This window comes from Anguilla rostrata, chromosome 16, assembly GCF_018555375.3.
Source record: "Anguilla rostrata isolate EN2019 chromosome 16, ASM1855537v3, whole genome shotgun sequence".
Lineage (NCBI taxonomy): Eukaryota > Metazoa > Chordata > Actinopteri > Anguilliformes > Anguillidae > Anguilla > Anguilla rostrata.
Window position 1 is genome coordinate 21,655,252 of NC_057948.1, and position 23,211 is coordinate 21,678,462.

At 37.5% G+C, this 23,211-nt stretch overlaps 1 protein-coding gene across 1 annotated transcript in view; it reads right to left on the reverse strand.

Annotated features, from left to right (window-relative positions):
- Positions 1 to 22,620, reverse strand: part of LOC135241979 (cadherin-11-like) — a 48,370-nt gene extending 25,750 nt beyond the window's left edge. The window contains exon 1 of the mRNA XM_064312813.1: positions 22,178 to 22,620. The gene's annotated coding sequence lies outside the window, so the exon portion shown is untranslated. The remainder of the gene's footprint in view (positions 1 to 22,177) is intronic.
- Positions 22,621 to 23,211: the final 591 nt, after the last annotated feature.

Here is a 23,211-nt window from a genome sequence, read left to right on the forward strand (position 1 = left end):
GGTTTCTGTAATCCATCCTTGGAGACAAATTTCAGTCTTTGCTTAAGACATTAAACAACTCCACCTTGACAATTCCATAAACAGCATTTTTGCATTTTTAACATCAGTTTCTCCACATCCAGACTGATTCCTATAACAAATGATATTCCATGCACTATACTACACATACGTCTTCTCAAGAAAAGCATGAAAGTTGTAAAAACACACCACCTTCATTGTTTGGTTTATTTACATCGGAGGCATAATTACTGAGAAATGTATATGGTTAATAGTCTGTCATGAAATATAAATGAAATTAGAAGAGCCTGTTATGAAACATTATACATACAGAATTAAAGTTCTTTATACTACTAGGGAAAAGGGCAAATTTTTTCACCTGCATAAAAACCACACACACACAGTACTAGACAAAGGTGCAAGGTGATTTGCGAGTGGATAAATTATACAGTAGCTAAGGTGAGACTGTGAGAACACCATGAATCAAGAGTGAGGCTGCTTGATGTGATAAACCATGTCTCACATCATGTGATTCATAATTTGACACTGGTGCAGTACATGGTAATTTGAACATGCTAATTTGAAAAATCTGCTCATAAATGTATTTACCGTCAGCACTGTGCTTCACATATACGAGTGTAATAACCTACACAGCACTGAAAATACAGCCTTGCACTAAATAAATGGCAGGATGCAATCAACATTTGCCCTCATATTTGCCATTTCTCAAATAAATTATGATTTTGTCTTTTTTTCATAAATGCAGTCCAGTGTGTTAATTTTGCTACATGTTAACATTTGCATTAATTGTGAGATGAAGGACAAATATTGAATCAATCAACAAAGGTAATAGTATCAGTGACTTTCTGTTATTGCAACTTTGAAATGATTACCTGTGCAAAATGTTTAAGTCATGTGAAGGGAAAAGACTGGTAGACAAAACTTTATTATCCTTATAATTACATATGACAGAGATCTGGGGTATGTCAGAAGTTTTAAAATCCCACTATTTATTTGATTTATGACTGCTTACTAGAGTTTCCTGCACATTCAAAGGCTTCCAAATATGCAAGGATGAAAACATAAACAGAATGGTCTCAGTCAATAAACATTCAAGGCTTAGTTGTGGTTTTCAAATGTTAAATAAGAAAAAAACACAGAAATTTCTCTCTGCAGGGAATAGCTAAAATAGCATAGAAGCAATAAACCACAATAAAACTATGACTCAGCATGACATTAATTAAGTAAGCTGTTATAGCTTCGTCCTTAACCTTGAGCAGTGGATTTCAACAAAACAAAATTTGGGCACAAATGTTTCTTTTTTAAACTGTGTAACTTTTTTATAAGAAACTTATTTATGAAGCAATGCTCTTATTTATTTGTTTATTTATCTTCTGATTTTCAGAAAAGAGGATTCCACTTTTTCCAGATAAATAAGGCCTGGTACCATGCATACGTGATGGGGAATGTAAGGGAGACATGAAACCGATGAGTCCAGATTAGAACGGCTTGCACAATGCATGAGAGCCTCAGCTGTGCGTTGCAATCTGAGTGTGGAAACAAGGGGTTTTCATCCTTCAGATTCACAGCAGACATGTCCAAACAAGGCCAAATTAAATTATAGCCAGCAGTGACAGGCACAATGTACCCATCATTCACTGGGTTCAAGTGCCATTCCACCAACACATACAAACTTCCTCCAAGACAAGCATCAGACCTCATGGGTCCATAGCTCTTCCCCTGGCTGGCCTGCATGTGTCTGTATTTGTGTCACAGTAGATTTCAATACCCTGCTCTGATGCAGTAGGACATAATCACATCTGAATTTTAAAAGTGTGACGTGTGCAAACATCATTCTTGAACTGTTCGGTCATTAGTTGCAGATATTTAACCTATTTTCCCATCATTGCCATATTTTTAAGTTATCAGAAAAAATGCAGCAATGTGGACTTAAATCAAAGTAACAGGGTCTTTACATGTTATTTACGCACACTCAAATTGTTAAAAAGTCTTCTCCAAAGATTTAATTGGAGAAAATTTGCTAACTTGGACAAAACAAATAATAAAACTATCATCAAGGCAAGATATGATTAATTAATATAATACATTGTTGCTCTAAACCACTGCACTGTAAATTAAAAGAACTGCAATTGCCCTGCCATGATTGATTTCCCCCTTGAAATAGCACGTAGAAAAGCTGAATGACGAACCATCCAAATGGCCCACCCGGTGTGTAAATACAATGAATGTAACCTACCTATTAAAATGTAGATTGATATATATTCAAATATGGACATATTTGGTTTTGTAATATCAAAACAAATGCATTTATAATTTCTTTTGTGCAGTTTCATGCATAGTTTCATTTTATTTAAATTAATGTGAATGTTAATGTGTGTACGGTATAGAGCAAGTTATTTTTGTGATTTTTCCCTCATGATATGCCTCATCACCTCCCATGACCAATCACTTAATCCCAGCCCTAAGCTTGGGAGCCACCTCTGTTTAGTAACAGTGCATCTATCCCCTATCATTCTTCTGGTTCAACACATACCCCCCATAATATGCACCATTATCTCCCTTGCATTATAAATGTAGTGACTGAGGCATGTGGTTGTTTTTCTTGAATAGCTGTCTGTATTATTGTGGATTTTTGTATATCATGTTGTATATGTTGCATTTTAATATTTTGTGATTGTGTACGGCTGCTACCTTGGCCAGGTTTCTCTTGTAAAAGAGATTTTTGATCTCAATGGGACTTCCTGGTAAAATAAAGGTGAAAAAAAATTGAAACAGGTTCCTTAAGAAATCTGAGTTTAAGATTTGGAAAACATTATTATTACGTTGCATAGGCACCTATTTTAATTGTTAGAGTTTTTTCACTACTCTGATATGGGAGTCTACGGCAGCCAACAGAACCACATGATGGATTTTTTGAAATTTTGCACACAGATAGAGGACCGGCCATGATATCCAGTCTCCAAGTTTGGGGTCAATTCTTTCACTGCTCTAACAGCACCAACAGGAAAGATTTGATGCTCGATTGTTGCCTGTAACTTTTGAATCATTTGGCCTAGAGCCATGATGTTTTAATCTTTGATTCTTAGGTCCTGCTGAGTTGAATGTGCCCACCCCCATCAATTTCCACCATATTGGATTTTCTGCCATTTAGAATTTTTTGAAAAACACATTTTAAACATCTCCTCCTAGATCGTTGAATGGTTCACCATAAATGAACCCATAAATTTTCAGGCAAAGATGCCAAACAGGAAGCAAGTCATATCTATGCAATGGTTTGTTGTTTTAACTCAGTACCCTTCTTTGCCAGGGGGCCTAGGGGGAACACAGCAGGTTGCATGAAATTTGAGCTCTTGTGGGTGCGATACCAGGATTTTTATTTATTTTTTATATGTGGATTTCTCTGTAATGAAAGCAGATATTTCAACCAAACTTTTTTTGTGGAACCACTGCAGTAAATGATTTTAACTGGCAAATCATATGCCCTGTGTATTGGCAATTTTGTTTTGCAGCCATCTTGGATTTTGTCAAATAATATTTATGCTCTCGTTATTGATTTACAACATTCAAACTCCCATTGATCAACTTGAACTTTTAATCAAATGAAACCTGCGGACAGCAACTGCTTTACGGTTTTTTCCCCTAAATTTCTGTCACCCATTAAAAGCTTCTGCTGCCATATTTTACATGACAATAAACAGATATCGCACAATTTTCTGAAAACACCGCTTTGTTTTTTGGCCATTGATATTGACCCCAACTGTATTAAAATACAAAGTATGGCAATATAAAAGCAATTGCATACAAGAGTTCCAAATGCAAACCCCAGGAGACACAATAAAACAGACTCTAGGTGCCTGCATATGAGAGAGATTATCCAGAAACATAGAACAGAAAATACAATCAATGAAATTGCCTGCCTAAATAAAATGGATAAAGTACTCAATAATTCAATTATCTCAGCAGGATTTCTGTCACCTGGATTGCTGTTTTGGAAACTTCCAAGGCCTATAAGACTCCCACACATTGGGCAACTCTTTTTTATTCAGTTTCACTGTATGGTTTTACTCAGATTCCACAATCCAGTTATAGTATATATTTGTTTCACTGAAACCGTGCATGACTAAATTTTCTTCAAGATTAACTGCCCAGGCTGATTTACAATGGGAGTCATTATCAAGCTGCAGTATAAATGGTTTATTTTAGATGTTCTGTCAAGCACCTTAATATCTGCAGCCACATTATGTCATTTAAAAGCCAGCTCTGAATATGGTGACTGGTTGTGCTTGCTGGATGTTGAAAAGAAAAACAAGACAAAATAGTTCTTGAGAGGCCTCAGTCAGCTTGATTAAACTCATTTTCAAGTTGGAGGCCAAGGCCAAGTTAGAAGTCCTCAACCAGAATATATTTTAGACAACTGTTTTGTTGAACACAATCAGGCAATTGCAACCCATGCCAACACACTCCTTGATGTGTATTTTTGAGCAGTTTTGAATGCCTTGTGAAGGTTCCATGGACTGGCTGCAAGGCAGGATTTTTGGCTAAGGAAGTAAAATACATATATTTATATATTTTTTAATTAAAGCTCATTCAAAGAAATCAAGCTATATATGGCATATATTACCATTCAAATAAACATAAGTAATAATATCTGCAGTTAATGGAATGGGATGATTTTTCTTTTCTCTTCAGAGTAAACAGTGCCATTAATTTGCATTGAAAAATGTTAACCCATAACACTGCTTATGACTGCAGTATCACTACTCAGGAGTTTAATGGGCCACCATCACCAGTGCATAAATCTGTATTTTAGTGCTCTGCTAAAATTTAGAGACTGGATATGCACCAACAAATTATCCTTTCAGCTAGCTCATCACTTGCTGCTCCATAGTCCTGTAGCCTTTTCACATTGTACTGCTCAGATTAACTTTAGGACTGCTTATCAATGGAGTAGCCACCTGGGACATTTACAGGAAGAGTCGTGGATATTTTATTACAGTTAAAAATCTCTTATTTGTTTCACTGCAAGTAGTTTCCATGGCAACCTGTCTAGCCAAAACATGAGATGGGAGCTGATAAAGGTCTCCAAGGATGGGTGTACATGACATGTCAACATTCCCTCGGAGTACTACAATCTAACATAGCAAGGCACACCTTCCTTTCAAGGTTAATTGTCATGGTTTTGGCTGATACCACCATTTCTTTTCTTTCTGCGCCTTTTCTTCAGTTATTACGGCCATTGAGTTCTCCATTTTGTTGATTGAATTATACACATACAAATTTCTTTTTACAATTTGCACCTGTTGGCATTCTATTTAAACCTCGAACAAGCCGATAAGCTTTGCTTTAGTGTCACTTACGTTGCATGAGAGCCGGTAATCTATCGGTAAAGGTAAAGGTAAAGGTAAAGGTAAAGGTAAAGGTAAAGGTAAAGGTAAAGGTAAAGGTAAAGGTAAAGGTAAAGGTAAAGGTAAAGGTAAAGGTAAAGGTAAAGGTATTGAGATTTGCGATACTGGATTGTTGTGGCTATAAAATTAGCACAACAGTCTTTAGCTAACAGGTTGTTGGTAACAAATTAGTGCCACAACCTAAACTCAGAATTCTTTCTTTAGGGTGTTCCTTTTCAGCCTCGGATCGAGGTCTGTTTTCTTTGAGTGGCTCCGTTTTCTGCTCAGGCAGTTTTATTTTCAGAAAGTTCATACTCCTTAAGCTTTAGTTTTTTACCCATTACGTGGGTTGTTTCTTTGGGATACCCTTCCTTAGGAGTATTGTTTTCCTTTCCGTTATTTTTCCGCTGTCCTTTTGTCTCTTGAGACTTTGTGGTTATTCTACCTTTGGTGAATAGCTTAAAGAACCCCCTGTTCAGTTGCGGTTGGTCTCCCAAAACCCCCACTCCCTCACATTGAGTCACAATTTTTAACATTTGTTGTTGGACATTTGCTTACCCCTTCTGCGCAGATGCAAAATATGACCAATCCTCACCATTTAGGGGGTGTTCTACTTGAGGGTTTATAACTCCAGATGTGAGAATCACAGAAACTTGGAAAATGGGTTAAATGGGTGTAAAGAAACTTTACACCATTTACAATACTACTTAGATTAGATTAGATTTATAATTTAGGTAAAAATGCAAAAATGAAGTTGTTCTCCAGTTTGAAATGAAATAGAGAGATCCCATATAAAAGTTAGCAATTAAATCAGAATGAAATGAAAGGGGAACCCAGTGTAAATAGAGAATGGGGTTTGAGAATGCTTGCCCATTTTAAGTAACAACCTCCAATTTCAATTTGCATGTTTATTTCTCAAATGGATTATTCAAGACCAGTAAATTACCACTGAATCTTGAAAGAGGCATCTTTACATGTACAACCAATGGTAAGAATGTATATTTATTCTACATTTAGCTGCAGGTATTGATAGTTGAATGACATGGCATAATTTTAAAAAAGGTTCCTCTTATTTCTCTCTTCAGTGAGCAGTTTTAGCTATTGGGACATTTATCTTGTTGCTATGAAAGAATACCAATTTTTGGTGGTGAAAGAATTTGTTTATTTTGAACTCCCAGATAGACACTATCTGGGAGTTCAACCCCACTATCTGGGGGGGGGGGGGGGGTGTAGTCACAAAGGCTGCAGGGAGGGGTTGCTTGTTAAATGGACCACCTATGTGGCAATGGTGGCACTTAGAAACCTCGTATTTAGCACAGTTGTCATGTATTGTCTACTAATAAAAGCTAGAACACAGAGTTTGTGGTTTCCACACATAGCTTGGCTGCTGGAGCACTGAATGTCTGAGTTGAGCAACCTCAGGATACCTGTGTACTGGCCACTAGGGGGCTTCCACAAAGGGGTTAGTCTCTCAGATCATAGAAATGCTGAAATTCTCCTCAGAACAGCACTGCTGCCCTCTGAAATTGTCAACTACTGAAGATATTCACTCCGTGACCAAACAGGCTCCAGCTGATTGAATTTGGATATCTAATTATTTTACAAGAATACAGAGTTGAATACTTGTGTTATGTCTTTTGTTTAATTCCATCATGTCTATAATCACCCCCCCCCCCCCCCGCCCTGAAATTGAACTGGAGCATGAATAAAACAAATATTTCTGTGGACTGGAATGCAGTCCTGGTGTTCCAAATGAAGAGAAAAAAGAATAAAAGAAACTGCTGTCATCTGACCAGTATTGACACATCTGGGTCTCAAGAGAATTGTGGGTAGGCTGTCCATGTAAATAAATAAAATATGAAGAAAAGGACCGTGGGCCAAGAGGACCGCACCAGTGGGACCTGGAAGTCTGTTTATATGGCAAATGAACAGACAACAGTTTTTTTCAATACGGTAAACAGAGGATGGATCCTGTTTGTTCTCTGGGGGTGGTGGACTGGGAAGAATTGCTTAGTAGGGTCAGTTCCCTGTAAAATCCTGAGGCCCCAGTTTTCCACACATTGCTGACTATCATGCTAATGAACACACTCTGAGGGGGTGGCTTTGCGACAATAGCTTCCTTGCTTTGTCACCACCACGCTCTCGTTAGGCAGTATTGCTGTTCCAGCTACAGTTGTATAACAACGGCAGCAATAAAAGAGGGAAACAGTTGGTTTCCTTAATGGCTCTACCCCATGGCCACCCAGAAAGTCAAATGTAAATGAATATTTAACCACAAAATTAGTTTAAAATTTTGTGGTATCAGAAATACAAAGGTAGCTGAAATAAAATGTAATTTAAAATTACATACACACACACACACACACACACACATACACATACAATCTTTCGAAATGTATTTATATAACTGAAATTATCATTTGGAGTCAATTATGGATGCAATTTTAAACCATGAAGAGAGATCTCATGGTGAGAATGCTGACTTCTCAAGAAAAGTGATTCATCACAGGAGGGCAAACAGTGGCAGTCAAATCAAAATGGCGACACAGATATAAGGCAAGAGGGCTATAATAGGTACATATATCTGGGGTGTGAATGGGTTCACTGATGCAGAGCTACTCTGACAGTCTGCATCAAATTAAGCAGGCTACAATGGAGGCTATGGTAAATTCTGTAGAAGTGTATCTTTCTTTTTCCCCCCTGTCATTTCTTCCCTTGGGTTTTACTTGCCAGCTGTCTTTCAGCATGATTGAAATGGGAACTGACAATCTGAACATTTTTCAAAGTCCTGCATGCTGACAAGGGGTAGCCTATGGTCACATAGTACCATGTCCCTCCCAATCTTGTGTGGTGAAAGGCAGGCCCTGGAGAAGCAGAGCAGGACTGAATTCTTCATTGTTGCCATCTGATAAAGAGATTAGGAGCACTGAAAAGAGGCGGGACAGAATCTCACCGCATCTGAGATTCTTGGCTGAAAGGTCTATTGTGGCACCAGTACATGTCCTGCCTACCCTAAGCACTTGACAACCAAAACAGCAGACAATAGTATTTCTGTGTCGGACAAAATGGTCCTTGTCTGGCCAAAGGTTTATCGGGCTCATTTACAAATGTATGACGTTGTAACAAATTCTGTTCGAAGCAGAACTGAATAAATGTATTCACTGATTTTCTCTAAACCATATTAGATAGTCTTAAGTTAAAAACCTTCATCCATACGCACATGGATAAAAATATTTTTGAAGTCTATTTCAAGCAAGAAATAGAAACTAAATTTGATGTATGGAAGTAAAATGTAATGCCAAGAGAATGTTTTCTCTTCTGTGTTATTTTTCTTTCAGGACTTGTTTTGTTTGGAAAGAATTAGAGTAGAGTGACAAAAGGCATGGAAACAATTAGTAAGATACCAGATGTTCCAGTCCAGTGTCTTATTTAAGCAGTCTGTTGACTGATTTTCAACACCTAATTTAATTTATTAGTTAACACCTAATAAGTTGCCGGAGCACTTACTTTCTCTTGAACATAAAAAAGTGTAAGTACATTTTCTAATTAAATACATACTGTACATACATAAATAAATGTTCAAATTTTATTATATATATTTTTTTTTTTTAGTTGTGAGTTTGTTAAATAAAATAGATATATTTTATTTCTAATGTATTTTCACCCTAGATTGGACTGATTAAGATCAAAGGTCGTCTGCCTAGGTCTTTCTACTATCATTACTAAATCAGGATTAGAGCCATTTTTATTGAATTTTGTCGCATCCTGACAGGGCAAGCCAACCGTAATTTTCAACTCTTTTGTTATGACAGAGAAGCATTTTCCATTCAGCGTGACCGCCCCCTGACCCTTACTCTGCTCCAGCAGCGACTTTGCGGAAGGCCCCGGGAAGGAAAAGACCGTGATTATTCAAGCATGTCTGTTGGCTTCAGGAGAATTAAACATTAGTGTGTGTGACACAAGCACCCGAGCCTGTGCGAGGCACATGCACCTAATTACAGGACCTGCACAGATCACTCTCAGGCTGCGCATCTGTTTGATCGATTCAGCCTTGTGAGGCGGAGCCTAACTGGGTCTCACTGTATGGCCCGGTTTGGCCTGCTCTCACAAAGCGCTCTCTTGGATTTGGAGCAATGCCAATGCACTCTCAGTCTGATTCCAATACAGTCCCGACAGCAGACATGACAAACTCTCCTTTTTCTCCATTACTGTGAGAGAATCCATCTCTTACAGAGCCCTGACGCTTCACTGGAAGTGAGGGAGTTTCCTTCCCTGGCAGAGAGTAGGAAGACTCTTGACTGAAGAGAAGAGGGAAGAGGAGGGCGTGAAAAAGGTAGCTGGAGACAGACAGGGAAAGTTCAGAATCCTTCATTACAGCCTGGCTGACATTTAGATTCTGACTCTGAGGAGGAAAGCGAGCCACAGCTCTTGACCTCACCTTCATTACAAGTGCAGCAGATCTTCCATTACATGAAATATTGAGAGCAAGAGAAGCTATGTTTATACAGACTCTTTGGGGAAAAATGCGTATCGCAAAAATTAAATATCCATTGACCTATGTCGACTGCATTGGAGGATGACTCCCATTTAATTTAATGTATATCTATGCAAGTCCTTGTATGCCGACAGTACCAAAGATTATCTGATTTTACTGATGTACTAATACGGCAGTTAGCCTTTCAAAATAAAAGATTCAGGGCTGGTTTCAAAGTGAATGCAGCTGTAGAAAAGCATGAGACAAAAGTGGAAAATGTGTCTGCTCAAAGTCACGGAAGCATGCCACAATGCCAAGCAAGCAGAAAGAACCTGATGTGGTGAAACGCTTTCCATGCTTAGTAATCTCGCTTTTTAAAATTAAGGCAATTTCACAAACCACCAAAGCTAGATAAATATTTAAAGAGGACACACCACTGAATAATTAAAATGGGCTCTTTCAGTCAAAGCAGATTTGAAAATGCATACAAAAACTGTGATAGCAAACAGGTTGTGATTTTTTTCTGTCCCCTCCGTGTCCTTTATTGTGTGCCAAGACTTAATTAGGATACTGAAAAACAAATAATGCATCCCTCTGAAAAGTTTAATTATTCTGAATTTCAAACTGGCAGTGGAACAAAGAAGTATAAATGGGAGAAAGGTGAAATAAGCTTTGGCTTATGCAAATGTATCACAATATGGTACGAGAAATTGAACAATCCTCCTGTACTAACCACTGTGATCATAGACTATGGGTAATTTGTAAATTAAAGGGATGTCAGTTCACAATTAGAGTTAGGAGGAAGGGTTTTGTAAATGCTGGCCCCATTTGATTGATTCATATGGAGAAATTAGGCCAACAGGATTTTTCTTCTTTTTAGTTTTTACTCCTTGGGTGGTAGGGGCAAAATGATGCTTTGATGCCAGGTTGTATGTAAAATTACAGTTAGTGATTACAAATGGAAAAGGAGGGAACTGTATGTAATTGCTTATCAATTCCTACTCTTGTCCTTCACAAATCTGACCACCAATCCTGGGACGGCATTATGTATTATGTACTTTTGCTGCTACTGAAGCAACATCATCAGTTCTAAAAAAGTACAAAGTTATGGCAAGGATTACATCAATTGTCAAGATCAAGTATCATGTGTTAGCTGTATTCAGCCAACTTAGATCAAATCTTTGAAAACTTTTGAAACATCTGAAATTTTGAAATACAAGTTAATGCTGTTTTATTTCTTTGCAATACAAGGAGTTTGTCCTGGATGTTGCAGAACTGACAGATTTGTGTTTATGAATAAATATACTATTCTCACATGCTTGTGTGTGTGATATTTGGTGTATAAATGTTAATACAATTCAGGCTAGGCTTAATTTACAATAAATGAAAAGGTATATATTCACACTCTTTCAATGATCAGGTTTTCATGAACAAAGAGTGCAATGAAGTATATAAATGCTCCATTAATGAGATTCTGGGTGCACTACAATCATATAAAAGGTCAAATGTAGTATTGTATTCATTTTCAGCATCCTCACTTCAGTACACTGAGTTAGCACACAAGATTACCAGTGGTATTGCAGAGAGTTTTGTCTCGTTTTCTTTTTTTTAAAGTCATTTCTACCATACCTTTTCGAGGAACAGGGTTTTTGGATTGCTTGCAGAGAAGATACCGGGGCATATAGATCACTGTCTTATCAAGGAATTTCTATCTGACAAACATCAGCAATGAATGTAAGCATGAAAGTCCTAGATAAGCATCTAAAATATTCCTGCTGATATAAAAAAATAAAATAAAAAATGCCCGGCATAATTAGTTCTGGCCTAGGCATACCTAAATCAATAAAAATACAAAGATTTGTCTAGGCAGACAACCTTCTTATGATTTGTATTGTATACAAAGATACAGATGCTCCTGCAAATAATCTCCCAATTGGACATTTCGATACATCAGCTAATAAAAACATTGGATGCACACATAAAATGACATGTAAAGAAGTGCTCTCATTTAAAAGAGCAAAACTTTTCTGTTTCTATGTCTCCTTCATTAGTATCGCAACAGGTAGCGCATCTACCTGCGACACTTTCGTTGGATGAGTGACGGTTCAAGGTTTGAATCTCCCGTCGGACTCATTAAAACCTCTCACTCATTACATTGCCTTGCTGGGTAACTAAAAATAAAACATTTCAACTATTGCTTTTGCATTTGTATAATCTTTGCAGGAAACTCATTTATAATTTCTGGAATACAAATAAAATACACCCACATTTTAGAGTTCCGCTTTCGGCATTTTGACCGAATTTAACGTTAGCTACCTTGCTAATGAGATGTAAAACCAAGTGTATAACGTTAGTAGTGCAGACGGCTGTGAAATTAATAAGTACTATAATACGTGTTGCACTTCGGTCCTGTAGGTAACGTTACTGGTCGCATAGAAACTGGTGCAAGATAATGACTTCTTCACGACAGGTATGTCTATTTTCTTAAAGTGACAATGTCAATTGGACCGCTCTGCCATTTCTACTGTTCGATTCTTTTTAACTAGGCTACTATCGCTACTCTGCAATGCCACATTTCTAAATTAATGTTAGCGAGCCCTATATATCCTCTACCAACATACAGACAACTAGTAGGTAGCCCATTAAAAACGCTTCCATGTAAAAATCTGACATACACTTTCATTTATTTGTTATTCATGGTAAAGGAAAAATGATCGAATCCATGCCTACATGTTTCTTTTAGCTAGAATGTGTGTTAGCTAGAATGTGTGTTAGCATGTATGTGTATGTATGATGTATGTGTATGTATGTCTCTCAGCCTACATTTATATATGAATTACCATTATCACTAACTCATAACAAACACAGTACAAAAAGAAATATCTGATTAAAAACATTTTTTCAGCATACAACAATGACAAGTTACTCACACATACAAAACACTGTTTATAAGTTATTACTTCAAGATCAAGAAATATATAAAAATAGGTCTTTGTCCCAAACATTATAGAGCTCACCATATATCCCACTTCATGGTAGGCGGTCAGAAGAGTTCATAATTAAAAAGCAGGCAGTTTATATGAGGCAGCTCCCACACATTGAGTGCAAACATTATCCATAATACATTAAAGGTGTCAGCAGGAAATACTGGAGAAGACAGAACTCTCTTTGAGCAGCTCTCAGTGTAGCAGTAGTTTATGATGTATGATAAGTGATTACAATTATTGTTTTTTTTTTATTCTTAGGTGCACAGTATTGTCTGCCACTTCAAGCAAACGAATAATTCCAGAAAAACGTAAATAAACCACCTAGCTTATACTTAATAATAATAATAATAATAATATTAATGATTAGTATACATAGAAGGATTAGAGCTATAAAAATAATTTTAAATCTTCATTGTCAAAGCTTTTGAAGATGAATAGGGTCACACCAATGTACCCTAACTATACTGATTTCTTAAAATAAGGAAAACTATATGTTTTGTGACAAAGTATTTGTTTTTAAATTCATATGCAAGAGATAAATATGCACTTTCCACACACTGTGTGGACTGAGGAGACATTGTAATTTAGAGGATCAGTATGATGTACATGTGTTCAGGTGAATCAGATTTATTTCAAAGTGAAGAACAGGGATAACCATGAGAACGGAAGTCATTTAAATGAATCTCAGATTGAATTTCAGTCCTCTTCATCAAAGAAAATCAAGCCACAAAAAACCTGGCTCATGGGTCTCTCTGTTTCTGGCTTCAAACTTCTCTTCAGAAAGTTCAGCACCATTCTGTCTACAAAAGCTTTATTTATTTATTTATTTGGCATGTTCAATCCCCACCATATTTGGAATGTCGAATTAACTATTTGCATTCACGTTCATGTCGGGATCACTGCTGCTGATTACTGAGAATGAAGATGTCCGTGGTCCCCCTCTGAAATTTATGGTCACCCGCCTGCTTCTTTTCACACTACAGCCCACAGCCAAGCTTGCACTGAGCTGAGTTTGAGTAAGACACCTCAAAGAAATCCAAACGTTTGAAATACAAACTGATTTGGCAAAGGGAAACAGGCTTTCTTGATGGGATTGATTAATATGTCAATTTGAGTTGTTTAATTGTTTGGATAAAAATGTTTTGCCAGTTCTAGAATATTGGTAAGCATTTGTATCACTGTTTTCTTTATGGACACTTTTTTTGTTTTTTTTTTACAAACATGTAATTGTTAGTCATGTAATATCAACTATGGCTGTCTTTGGTCTGAATTGACAAATTGCTTGGATCTGTGCTTGTTAATTATGATAATCTGTGTACTGATGGCCATCGTTCATTTGGTCTAACAGCCAATAATATACATATATTTGCTTATTGGATATGTGTGACTAACTTCATGAATTTATTGAGACTGCTCATTTTCTAATTGCCAGTTTTAACCAATTATGCAATGTAGTCATCTGACACCAATTTCATTAAGACTGTATAGGACCTCAAACAGGCATTGTTTTAATTGTACTAACAACTGAAAGCTGTTAACCTGTTTGCTGATATGGTTGCCTTTCAGGGTTTTTTTTTTGGGGGGGGGGGATTCACTTGAGGACAATGTGCACTATAGTTGATTAATAGATCATTTTGCTTGTCCTCATCTATTGCAGTGTGCCAACATCATTTTATGTGCCTAATATATGTGGGGATGTTAATGTTTGTACATATATAAAGGATAACCTGAATAAATGAGTGGAGAAACATAACAAATGCAGGTACATCCATACAGGTGTAGTGCATGATACAATTAAACAATTAACATCCTATCATGCTCTGTGGCATGTATAAAAATGCTGAGCAGGGCCAGTTGGCCTTGATTTTAGATCAAGATGGCAAGAGGAAAAGATCATAGTGCTTTTGAAAGGGGGATCATGGTTGGGGCACAGATGGAAGGAGCTTCAGTCCCTGAGACCGTTTAACTGGCTAGAATTTCACTAGGAACAGTGATTGCAATTGTGGTTGAAAGCTCACGTTTGATGACCATTATGCTTTGTGCATTTGTTTGATATGTAAGCAGAAACAGAAGAGCAACTCTTCCTCAGGTGGCTGAAAATGTCAATGTAGGGTGTGTTCAGACTCTTTGCTGACAGACTGTCAGCAAAGAACAGTCTGTCAACAGCTTCTTGGAGAGATATTACAGTAGGTAATGCTGCAGTGCATAAACCCATCATTACAAAGACAAATATGCATTTGAGAGTTCATAAGTGCAAAGCGTACACCAAGATAACGGTACAGGCCTGAATGCTTGTCACAAAGTGAGGGGGTCTGGTGGCTCTTATGTTGTGGGGGGCATTTTCCTGGCATAGTTTAAGTCCACTTGTCTCCTTAGAGGGAAGAGTCACTGCAAATCAATAAAAAGTTACTGAGTGATCCCTTTCATTCTATGATGAAACATTTCCATCCTGATGGAAGTGGTCTCTTCCAGGATAACAATGTCCACATCCATGAAGGGTCATTGAATGGTTTAATGAGTATGAAAATAATGTGAACCACGTGTTATTGGCTTTGAAGTCACCCAGTCTCAACTCAATTGAACACCTATGGGAGATTTTGGACCAACGTGTTAGACCGCACTCTTCACCACCATCATCACCAAATGGGAGAATGACTTTTAGAAGAATGGTGTTCCATCCCCCCAGTAGAGTTCCAGAGATTTGTAGAATCTATGCCAAGGCGCAGTGTAGCTGTTCTGGTGGCTCGTGGTGGCCCAACACCTTACTAAGCCACTATGTTGGTTTTTCCTTTAATTTGTCACGTGTGTGTGTGTATATGTGTGTGTGTGTGTATGTATGTGTGTGTGTGTGTGTGTGTGTGTATGTATGTGTGTGTATATATATATATATATATATATATATATATAATTAGCATTGTCAAACATGTCCCAATCAAGCTGGTGAAATATTAAATGTCCCTTCGTTCTTGAACCAGCTCCTGTTTCTTCTTCATTGCCACCCATCCCTTATAATTCAGAATCATTCCGTACTGAAGAATAAAATGGTGCATTCCTTATTAAATCAATATGGGATACTAATTATTTGTATCCTTATTTGTCTGCATTGAAGGTGGCATCCCCAATGGTGTAATCCCAGTCATAACTTTTGGATGCCATGTTCACTTTTTGAGCAGGATTTGTGTGGGCAAGAGATGGGCGGGGTGCTCCTGTCATTCCTGGTCACGTAACCAATCAAGGCACAACATCTGAAAAAAAAACTTTCAACACCCAAACTAAAATAGCCCTTTCAGCTCAAAAGTAGAGATACTCAGTAGATACGTTTTTGCAATGTTTTGCAATTTTTTTCTTAAAAAAAAAAACAAACCTTGGTATATAAAATGATTGGTAAACCTTGCGGAATAATCTAAAATTGCCTGAAATATAATTATTCAGGAGCCTTAAAATCGCACCTCAGTGGCAATGCAAATCTATACATTTCCTGGAAATTACTTTTAAAAAAACTGTGTGGATTGTCAAGCATCAATTGTTAAGTGGTCATTTATATGTTGTCATGAATTTTTGAGAACAGCCCTAAAAGCCATAAACATGGCCATTTGAATATTTGCATTTATATTATTCCATATACAACCAGAAATCTAGTCCAGAAACAAGCATATTGCATCAACTTTGCCAAACTTATCTCAAGACTTTGAAAATATACAGTTATGATGTGTATTTTAATAGATATTCATTTTACCTAAATGATTCAGTACGTATTAATGTCCTGTTGGCAACCAGGCAGGCATACTTTTCAAATAAAAAGTTCATAATTAGCAGAGTAAATGTGCATTTAGTCCAGGACTGTGGCCAGTAAGCACCCTTTTGGACAAAATGTTTGTATGCCTGGAATGGAAATGAAAGCATTGAAATATAATTATCTTTGTAAATTGGGAGTGATCACATATTGCTTCCAAAGTGGCATAAGGTTGTAACTGGGAAGGCTGGAGGACTCCATCAGTTGAGTGGGCACTTTTTTTATTTTATTTATTCATTTTTTTTAAGAAGCTGCCATGGGAAACAGCTCTGTGTAAGCACATATGTGAGAGTCTATTCCTAACCCATGTACATCCTTTTTTGATTAATTCCAAGCACAGACTATACATTCATTACCTTCTCTGCTAAAACCACACCAGCGTGCATATTTATACTTATACAGAAAATATGTTTAACAAATATGCTCAATGTCTCAGATGAGCCTTTTAAAATTGGTGGGTGCATTTTAATTGAGGCAGGTATACTTAAAATCACACACCTCCATCAGTTAAGTCTTAAGTAGCATTTCACAACAATGTTACGCTGGTCAGGGCTCTTGCACGTGCATAAATGTTCACAGACGACCATACAGAAAACTAAAGCATGTGTTTTACACTGGTTTCAGTATGATTTTCCAGAGAAGCCATTGCAAACATTCAATTAGGTCACAATTCCGCAAACATGCTCATGTATGAGTATATCCAAGTCACGCCTTTCAATATCCTCTTAATAGTTTACTGAAAACCGAGATCACTATGTTCTCCTTCAAAAGGCATGTATATTTTATAAAGCAAATTAGTTCACAAAAAATCGCAAATCTTCAATAGGCAAACTGATGACTGGCCTTTAGAATCGATTGCGCTACTCTAGTGAGCATGATCCCATGGAGATCAGAACCTGCATATAGCATTTAATTGCCTGTAAACAGAAGAAAGCAATCCTTCCATTGACTTAAACCACAGCGATTAAGGCCCCAGCATCTCTGACCCACATAAACACAATGATGAGGTAGATCAATATGTGGGAATAGGGATCGAATTGCAGCCTTAGAGGACACCTGCTATTTAATGGACAAGAAGCAATGTCATAAATTTATATGGTGGAGCACCTCCTTAAAATACAGAGAATGAGCTATGTTTAGAATTATACAGCTCAGATCAAAGTCTGAGTGCCTCACAAAGGACATTTTCAACTGTTTACTGTCCTTGCCATTATCTTGAAGTCAATCCATTCTAATTTTGTCTGCCCTTACATATCAATCCGCTACACCAGCTTGAAAATGACTGCAGTCACAGAGAACGGAGAGAAACGCCAGCAAACTGAAGGAGACACGGGCAGCACACACACGCACACAGGCAGAGAGTCAGACAGACAGCTTTCGGAATGTGTCAATATTACTTGGAACAATGAAAGCGACACAATCTCTCTGACACGCATGCACACACACACACACAAACACAAATTAAGCATTTTTGTAGTCCCATGCTTTCAATACCCTCTGTGAATTGATTTTTTTTTTTAAATGAATACCACTGCACTAGGTTTTTTTTTTTTTGTCATGTGAAGTTGTTGTTTATTATTACTAATACTAATACTAATAATAATAATAATATTATTAGTAGAAACGACAATGGTCACTTTGACACTTTTAGTTCTATTGGTACTCAAGAGCTGAATTCGCTTAATGAAAGACCTCAAACAAAACTGGTACAGCTGAATGAGAATCACAATACACAATTGGACCTACTTCACTACGTTTTATCACACGGCAAAAAATGCCATTAATAGTTAAGGATACTAATTACCTTTCATATTGATTTCATTAAAATGAAATTATATTAATATTTGCCATTAAAATTAACTATTGACTGACTTTTTCCATTTTTATTTGTTTTTGTGGTTTTTGAGACGCACACACACCAGAGCCAGACAGACAACTTTCAGAATGAATCAATAATATTACTTGGGACAATGAAATAGAGCATACAGTATAAGAATACACACATTCTTGCTTTCTCTCTCTCTCTCAAGCTCTCTCTTACTCACACGCATGGACACACATACAAACATACACAAATTAAGCCTTTATTGTTTTTCGCTGTCCCCGGTTTTTAATACACCCAAACTGTGAATTAGCACAGCAAAAATCATAACTCATCAGCTGCAGACTCCACAGAATAAAACTCTCATATGCACACTATTAAGGGTCCGTCTACATAAAATAAAGAATTAAACTGGTCTTTTCACATCCTGCTGCAAATCTGTAGTTCTTTGAATTGCACAATATAATCCTGAGGAAAATGAAACCTCGCTGCAACAATAAAAAGGCCTCTATGTGCCTTTGAAAACTCATTTGATTTATAGAGTAATGATGTTGTATCTCCATAAATGCAATGACACCATTTTGACTAATCTTGCAAAAGCCTGACCATTGTGAAAACCTTCTTAATGTAGATTCTGTATATCACACTGTTTTGCACTGACAGCACTTGTGGCCTGTGAACAACTTTGCCTGACCTAAATCTCTAGTTGCACAAGGATACAAAAAATCAATAAAAAGATATGCAAAGACTTTGCATTAAGTGGTTCATTGACATAACACCATCGAAATAAAATTAATTGCACAAACCACCGAGCCTGTGACCTCCATCACATTCCACAGTGAATAAAATCTATGACGCTAATATTCATTGAAATATTATATACTGTGATCACAAATAGTTGGCATGTAGGCCCCTTTAGGCAAAAGCATTTCATTCCTGGTACAAGTAACCCCAAAGATAGCACATGAAAGGTGTTAAAGTAAGATAAGCACTTCAGTGGATGCACGCTGAGAAATGGATTGCTTTCTCTGACCCTGGAATAGGAAAAAGATATCACATTGCAAATAAATAAACAAATACATAAATAAATAAATACTGTTTTTTCACCAGCTTTAAGGAATCAAGGCCCACATTACGTGAAGAAATTAACATAAGCAGGCATGGATTTAATCAATATTTGTCATTCACATGTCACATGCTCTTTATTATATTTTTTTATTTTTATTTTTTTTAAACACTCAAAGCAGATATTTACTGAATACACAATGCTGTGGCTGCTGGACCAACCTGTTCCACAATTCCTCACTCTCCTATTACTGTCAATAGCTGGCCCTTAAAAACCATTAAGGAAATTATACTAGCAATGCAGTCTAAATGTACTAGCAATCCCATACCACAATATTTTAGTCCCAGCACTAGACTTAGAACAGCTAATTTTAAACCTAAAGTTTAGCAGATGGTAAGTTGCCAGTGGACCTACATTTTCTAAAGACTATGCTTTTGAGTGTACCTATTGTTTACCCCGCTGAGGGAACTGAGGACACCTTAAAACCCCTAGCAGTCAAATAACAAATGACTTTATTTGTTGAAAATGATTGAGTCTCTTCCTCTATCGACCCATAGTAATAGGCACACTGGCACAGCACAGAATAGAGCAGGAAGGGTGCACTTTGTTATTTATTTATTTTCTACCCAGGACTCCAGCATGGTAATGTGACACTGAAGGTAACAGAAGCCACTGACTAGAAAGATGTTAATCCTGACAAAGTGCCACAGCATTACCCTGAGCCGCAGCTAGATTGAATTCTGTGTCCCCGGGGATCGCGGGCAACACCGGTGGTGGCGCTCCATCTTTTTGAGTGCCCCTTGGAGACAGCTGCCTAGTTACAAACTGGGCCTTGCGCTCCGAAGAACGACAGCACCCTCTGTCGAAAATCCAACACACATTTCAGGACACGTTTCAGTACGTACAATTTGCGTACGATTGGCATCTGCCTGGTTCCATAATTAAACCTGTTTATGACTAGGAAATCAATATGCATAATAGTCCGATTCGATCTGTCTGCCTACCCGTTTTACTTCAATAATTAAAGAACATGTTAATTTTACAGTATGCGCATATATGGGCATTAAACGGGAAAGCAGGAAGTTTCAAAAGTACGTCCTATTGCTCGTCATTGCATTGACAACCGTTTGTTTTAAATAAATCAAACACAGAAAATTCCTGGGTCTATTTTCTCTTGCTTAAAACCTCAGTGTATTGGTCGTATTTGTTATTTTTATGAAAGTGGCAATACATTTAAACCCCATATTCACATTATATACATAAAATACATCATTTTCTTGTCAATTCATCAGTGATTAAAGCCGGCAACCGTTTTGTGATAACGGCTTCCTCGAAGTCAAAAAAGAAAAGAAATTGGCAGACCAATCTCACAAGGCCTAACGCACAGGAGACATGAATATTCAGCCCGTTAGCCTGTTGCCAAAAAAAATCATTCACCACTTTTTTTTTTTTGGATATTATGCAAACAATTGAAAATAAATTCGACACAATTTCGTTAAATGAAATTCAAATCACAGCGAATTTAATCACTGTAGGGTTTTCAGTCACTAAAAGTTACTGCTCTCCGAACGCTAGAAGTTATTTGCTCTGCCGTACATAGCTGTATAGCCCATCATGTAATACCATAATATGTGCAATTGCGTCGAATAAAGAACATCACTTTAAATGTGACTGACAGGACCTTCCGAAGAGCGTGTGAGGGACGGGTGATGGCTGATTTGGCGAAGCAAGGCATGCACATACTGAGCTAGTAGCCTACACGAATCTGAAATGATGGCCGAGTGGAGTCTGTGATGTGCAGTTTTGTACTAGCTGTATATCAGAGATAAATTAGCATTGTAAATATGTTTATTTTTTCTTTACCGTGCTTATTCAGGTGAACTGGTAGCAAGTTGTGCTCTATTCTATGAGTATTGCAAAGTTTAATTTGTATTTGAAGAGCACACGCAAATCAGACACGATGCTGATGGCTGCAACTCCATCCCGTTTTTCGTTTTTTTTTTCTTCTTTTCCTGATTTATTCATAAACCTTGATTTCGCAAATAGCCTTGTCGAGTAGTTCCATGTGAAATTGTATCCTGAAGTTTCAGCACTTCAAACGCCCTGCTATGATATTCATACCCCCCCAACTTACACCCTTACAAAAGGAGGGGATCTACCGATAAAATTTAGAATAGATTTAAATAGTGCGTGTGTGTATGTCTCGTATTATCTATAATGAGATATGGAGACGACTTGCAAGCTACGAATGAATGACTGGTGCAGATGAAAGTATCCAATCGAGTTAAAAGGTCAGGGTTTTGTCAGAGGTAAGCCGAAGCCTATTTTGACAAAAATCCTAAAACAACTCATTGAAACCGGATTCAGACGGGAATTTAACCTCCAGTATTTTCCCATTTAATCTTTTTTTACCATTTAAGAAATGCGCCTTTTACGATGAACAGATTTTCACCCTTTGACTTTGAGGAACTGAAGTCCCATTTTCAAAGACAAAATCACTTCGGTTATGTCCCAAGTGCAAATACTTTCAAATAATTAAGGTACAAGTTCCTAATTTATAAGACTGGTATTATCAGAAGCACAACTCTAACTTTCAACTATTTCAAATGGATTAAAAGTCAAAAGCCCTTTACCTTTAGACAGTGCCAGATACGGTTCAGTCACCTCCGTGTTCCAACAAGCAGACCCATTAGCGATTACAGACTGCGACAACTTCGCTATGTCAAGAGGCGAACATCCCACACCATTAGTCTCTAAAAGAACGCTCCAGAAATAGGCTTGTCCCTTTGTAAAACAAAAAGGAAAATATTTAAAACTGCTTCAAAATGACAGGGCGTTAAAGTTGGATAACGGTATAAAATTGTAGCATCCTTCCGCGATCAATCCGGTGCAGCTGGTCTAAAGCGCACGTCCCCTCTTCATTTTCAGCGATAATAAACTGCGCTTATTGTAAAATAATGCAAGCCACTCCGTTTTGCCGTTGGTGACTGGGAAGACTCTGCCCTCCTTTTAACGTTTCCAGATGGAAGCAGTTTCTCGTCTGTCGCACAGTCTCAGTCAGAGCAAAGTAATAGCTTGAATGGTTAAACTCGGTTCAGAAACCTTTCGCCCAATCAAAATAGGCGGATGGCGGCAGAGCCCTCCCCGAGGACCAAGCTCTCTGAGGAAATAATATGACAAAATCCACATCTCTCCAAGTCGTCCGGTGGGTAGAAAAACATAGGCCTACATATGACGTTAGTGGAACGACTGACGCTTGGCTTAAAATGATTATGTTGTGTTAGTATATTACATTAATGTTCTCCATTCAGTGTAACCACATTACATGGGTCACCATTGATTTAAACACAATGTAACCACAATTCCACCGGAATGGTTTCCTATCAGAGGTTTTAAAATGTTGACAGAAAGCTGTGGTCGGGTTTTGCGGCTAGGTAGTTCAGATAGGATAATGGGCACGTCCATTGCTTAATATTTATCACAAACGACCTGCTCTTGAGAATCATGTGCTTTAACGTTGAATAACAGGTAGACACGAAAAGGAACGGTAACTTGCGAATGTGTCCTATCATCCAATTAAAAAAAGAAATAATAATAACAGCCTTATTTTTTTAGGTTAGATGTCATCAGAGGCTTTCAGAAGACATGTGCGCGCGTGTTTTGTGCG